General features: G+C 37.9%; 1 pseudogene; it reads right to left on the bottom strand.

Annotated features, from left to right (window-relative positions):
- Positions 1–1,922: 1,922 nt before the first annotated feature.
- On the bottom strand, positions 1,923–4,024 carry LOC104596389 (S-adenosylmethionine decarboxylase proenzyme 4 pseudogene; annotated as a pseudogene).
- Between the last annotated feature and the right edge of the window lie 1,700 nt (positions 4,025–5,724).

The raw sequence follows: 5,724 nt of genomic DNA on the forward strand, positions 1-5,724 counted from the left end.
GCCACATGTGATAACTGGGCGGCCACGTTTCCGACAGGGTCAACTCAGCCATGACCCGAACAGTATTTATAGAAATATAATGCTGGTCAGCAAGCATATCCGAGACTCCTAGTTCAAATTTGATGTATACTTTTGTTTCTTCCTAACCAAGTTCTAATTTCCAATAGGACAAAAAGATCAAATATTGTCGACATAAGGTTCATTTTTTGGGAAAACTAAGCTTGCTTGGTCATGTTTAACTGAAACTAGATTAAGATAAAAGAGGAGTAATTACAATTGTAGCCAGTTCAGTCTCAATATTGAATATCCACTTAGAGAATACATATCTATACTACCTATAAAAGAGAGAATATCCCTTCTTGCTGGAATTTTCAATGGACGTTTTCTATCCCTCTTGTCTTAGCATATAATAGACATAAAGAGGGCATGTATACCTTTTACTCTCATTTTAAAAACTGTCCACTTATAACTGTTTAGAAAATATCCATAAATTATAAATAGTTTTGTCCTAGAGATATTGTTATGTGCAGATATAAACATGCCATGTACATGTTATATATATATATATATATATATATATACGTAAAACATGCCATATACATGTTTATATACACAACTCCTTGGTGTGACATTAACACTAGAATACATCCTAATGTCATTTAATTACTTTACAGTGTATAGCATTATTGGTGTTGCTGAAAAGGAAGGAACATGATCATTAAGCGGCCTAATCACATTGGATTTTACCAAGTCCAAGGTGTCTATCTGCTCTACTCCACAATATCAACTTCTCAGTCTCACAGTGGACATTATTATTATATTGTCAAATTGTTGAAGTCACCACTCACCATAGTTCATAGCATAGGAGAGGGACCCCCCCCCCACATAAAATGAACAAATAAACAAGGATTAAATTGTTACCAGTGCCTTCTCCACTCCACCCTTATCAATCTTCTATCTCTCTCCACCACAGAAGAGTTTGATTGATTATATGTGTAGAACTTTTAATTATTTCAGTAGTTAATTAAAAAAAAATGAAGCTACTTGAGGTTTCAAAGTAAGGCATCCAAACTTACATACAAACAATGGTATATCATGTTGGACGTCGAGGTATGAAGATTAACCAGAGGTCATGCCCCTTTGAACTTTGAACAAGATGCTTCCTTTCCTGCGCCCCCCTATTACGTACGGGCTCTATATGGGCCAGGATCAGGCCCATACCTTCTTTAAAATTGATAATGATCTGACTGCCTTTTGGTACGGAGCCGGATTCAAGTCCAAAGATTGGCCTAATGGAAATGTAAAGTGAAGTCCATAGACGGTCCAAACCCAGCCCATTAGGCTAGGTAGTCCAAAAACCAAAATGTATCGTTTGAAACAACTGAAAACCGCAATCCTTGAAGAAGGATGTTGCGTTGACATTTCAGGAGTCAAAACATTTGTCTCGTGAATTTCTGAGAGTGGGCCTTGGTTGCTGCAATGGGCTGCCAAATGGCATCCATGCATCCACCATTACCCACTTTGGTGATATCCTCCTACGTTAATTTACTTCACTCACATATCCAATGATCATCAACATTCAAATGCCTAGCTAGTAGCTACTTTATCTGTTCCCAACATATTGTTTACAGTTTTCTGAAAGAAGAATACAAATACGTCGGACCCACTTGGTAGTGGGTCCCCCTTATATGATCAAAACTGTCTAAATCTATAACTCCATGAATCAATAATTCAATTTTTGCCTCACGTTGCATGTTAGAGATCGATGTTCTACCGAATTTGTATAGATCTGCAGCCCTTGGGAACATTTTTGATCTTACCACCCAAAGATAAATACAATTATATACAACTTTGAGCTATGGTTGCAAATCAGGGATTCAAAATAACTCTTAAATTATTATATATAGAGTCCAGTTTCGTCATATATATTATTGCACCTCTAAGTCTCTAACACTGTTCCACAAAAAAGCTGACATGCACAAAGCACTCAACTCAACTCTGAGACCCACTAGTCTCTGAATGGGTGCTGCTGCCACCTACAGGATAGGATTTTTCATGTAATCATCCCAAACCATTTGGTGCTCTGCTTCAATATTTCATTGGACCAGTAGAAAAGTATGAAAGGAAATATTAACCCAACAAATTGACCCATAGGGGAATCCATAGACCGTGAGATGGAAGTAATTAAAAGGTTGGGATATTTGGCAATTACAAATGTTTAGTGGATATAGAAACCATATTAATAATCTATGTACTAGAATGAAGCATACATATATATATATATATATATATATATATATATATATATATATATATATATATAATCTAAACAAATTAAGAAGAGGACTCCAGAAACGGATTCATTTCTCCACTATACATCTTCAAAATCTTAGGCGTGCCACACCTAAGTGGGGTGCATTACCATGATGATCCCACCCATTGAAATCTCCACGTCATCCCCCCTTGTCCTTCTAAGGGCAATCACCTTAAACCCCATATGCCCCTATGTCATCCATTATCAAAAAATAGTAATAATTTTCATTTACTCTGCTTCTACAGGCTACGGCACTCTCTCATTTTGTATGCATGATATATTAACAATACAAACCTTTTCCGGTTACTTCCGGTGAGTTGTGAACGTTTGGAACGAGATGTTTCCTGCAGCCGGGAATTCGTCCATCAGGCTACTTCGGCAACTCAATCCAAGAGGCTCGAGCGCACCTGCAACATATGTCCATACCTCTTGGTCTTGGTCTACACAAGTGGTTGATACAGACACCGCTGCTGGCCGGAAAACTTGGACCACCTCCTTCAACACCTCGCCGATGTTGTGTCGATCGTCGATGAATCCCACACACTCGAAGCTGGCATAGCTGAAGCCGTGTTCAGGTGTGACATGTATCGTCGAATACTTGGCCCCATCAATGCCATTCATCGAGTACCCACATGGGTCAAACGCGAAGTCACACACGAGTGCACGTGGGTTGATGTTGCCGATACCCGTCAACTCCGTCATCTCCTTCCCAGCCACATCGCCGGAGTTGCCGTCTCCTGGCCGTCGGTAGAATTTACGGGCAAGCACACGATCAAGCTCGGTCATGCATACCTCTATAGTGAACACATTTGAAAATGTTTCCAACTCCATGCGGTGTTCATCACAGGCAGAGTAGACATGCCACGAGTGTACTGATGATGACATCTTTGTGTTTGCCTTGGAAGGCATAATAGAAGCTTTTCTGTGACACAGATTGCTCGGTAACCTTTGCTCCAAGTACACCACTTCCTCTCTAAAGCTGGTGTGAGGGAAAGGCTGGGCTTTAGGGAATATGAAGTTGCCTCTAGTGTACCTGCACCCACACAGGAGAAGACCCAGCTGACGAGCATGAAATAGCAGCGGAGGGATTGATTTTAAGAGCTGGGTAGTCCCACATGTCTTGATGATTATCTTGGTTGGGTAGACGAACAGGCTCGATTCCGATAACACATAGGCGTCCAAGAATGGGTTTCCGACAGCCGATACAACGTTGCATTGGACAGCGTCGAGGACTTCTTCTATTGCTTTGACGTCGAGTTGTCGGAGGCCGATGCCAATCACCGGCCGGGGGTTGTCGCCAGAGAAATGAAGCTCCAGGCGTTTCTCAAAACCTTCAAACCCAGAGAGCGCCATGAAATGGGTAGATGATGATAGAGATGTGAGAGGCAGATTATAGATAGCAATAACTTATAAGAAGGGAAGGTAGTAGTGGAAGGGCGGAGGGTGTGAGAGAGAGGAGAGTGATTTTATAGGGCAGAGAATGAGAGAAGAGGGATGGAAAGAGAGATAGGAGAATGAGGGAGGGGAGGGGCATGCGTGTGAGGCAACCAAGACGAATCATTGCAGACATAATGAATGAGAGGATGATTATTTTGGTGAGATCTTCATTACACAGGAATGGAGAGAATGGAATTTCAGCCCACGCCCACGCGCATTCTAGTAGTGGGAGTCCCAATTTTATTTAATATAGTCAAATATATGAATTTGGATATTACGCATTACTCTCTCTCTCTTTTCCTTTTGTAATCTTCTCTTCCTTTCGTCTGTCTAGATATCAACTTCATTTTTATTTTACCATTAATTAATTCTATCTATTTTCTGTTAGAGCTAAATGAATTTGAAATTTTGAAACTATTTATTGGATTAAGGAAGGAGAAGTACAGTTTGTGAATTGTGAGATCTGCCATGGACTGCAATTACAGTTGTAGTGTTAATAAAGAATTACTTCTTTATTTGTTTACAAACAAAATAATATCTAGGCCTTGATCTAGAATTAGGGGACATGCTCTTTTCACCAACATGATGATAGGGTTATGCTGATTTGAGGGGAAGAGCTACCCCCAGTCTTGTGTAGCTCAGCCTTTTCTTCCATCAACAAAAAAAAAAAAAATAGAAAAAGAAAAGAAAAAAAACATGATGATAGGGTTTGGGCCTTGGGTTCAGTTGGCCCGACTTCTCTACTTTGTTCTCCCAAATGTTCTTTTATATATACTAGTGGAGTGCCCCTGCAACACTGATAAGAATATAACACCACATTTAATAATTTTATTCATATAGGTAGATTTGATGCTAACTATTTGAATAAATGAAGCAAATTAATTTAGTATTGTTTAATTAGTTAATTTAACTTAATTTATTAATTATGGTAAATCAATTAATTATTAATATTAGTTAATATAATTAAATACTTAAATTATATTAGTTACTCAAATTTTAAAATAAATAATTTTACAATTACAAATAATAACTTTAAAATAATTAATAAAATCTTAAGAAAATACATTTAACTAAGACATTTTAACAAGTGTGTACTATTAGAGGGGTTGGGAGAATTGGGGGAGGGATGGGAGAAAGTGGATGAATTCTTGGAGAGAGAGATTGAGAGAAGAGGAAATGTTTTAAAATATTAATTTTCTTTTGTTTCATGGATTTCAATTGGGATGTTAAAGAGATGTAGATGAAAAGGCCTAATTTGGCCCAAAAATTCTAGGCTTGGTCCTAAGTTTTGTCTTTACGCTTGGTCTGGGCCTGGCCCTACAAATTTTAGCCCAAGCTTTGGCCCAATATTGTAGCCTAGCCCGAGCTCACATTAGACTCACAAATTTCCAATTTAATGTATATAATTTTAGACCTAGCTCCAAATTAATTGGGACAATATATCATGAATCGAAAACTGAACTAACCTAATCGGTTTAGGCCCATTATGTTCAACCCGACCAATTGACTGGGGATGCAGATGGATTGGATCGGATTTGAATTAGGGGTATATCCAAATCTGATCCGACACTATTAATTGTAGATCCAATTCGAAGATCCAATAGTATATGATAAAACATGGGTCTGAATTCGAATCCGATGGGAAAGTCGGATTTTTGAATATGATCCAATCCAATTTAATTTTTTAAAATTAATAAATAATATATTTATTTTCATCATATATACATGCTTTTTATAAAAAAATAAATAATATAACAAATTTACAAAAATGCAATATAAATAATATATTTATAATTCGTGACTAGGTAGAATAGGCTCTGACCCAACAAAAATCGGGACAATATATTAGGAACTTATTCCAAATTGACCCAATTGGTTTGGGTCCATCAGGTCCAACCCGAATCATTGATAACCCTAGGGGGTAATAATGTAATTACATGTTGATGACACTCTTGCAATTACATGAAAACTTA

Source organism: Nelumbo nucifera, chromosome 1, assembly GCF_055504915.1.
Source record: "Nelumbo nucifera cultivar China Antique chromosome 1, China Antique-T2T, whole genome shotgun sequence".
Taxonomy (NCBI): domain Eukaryota; kingdom Viridiplantae; phylum Streptophyta; class Magnoliopsida; order Proteales; family Nelumbonaceae; genus Nelumbo; species Nelumbo nucifera.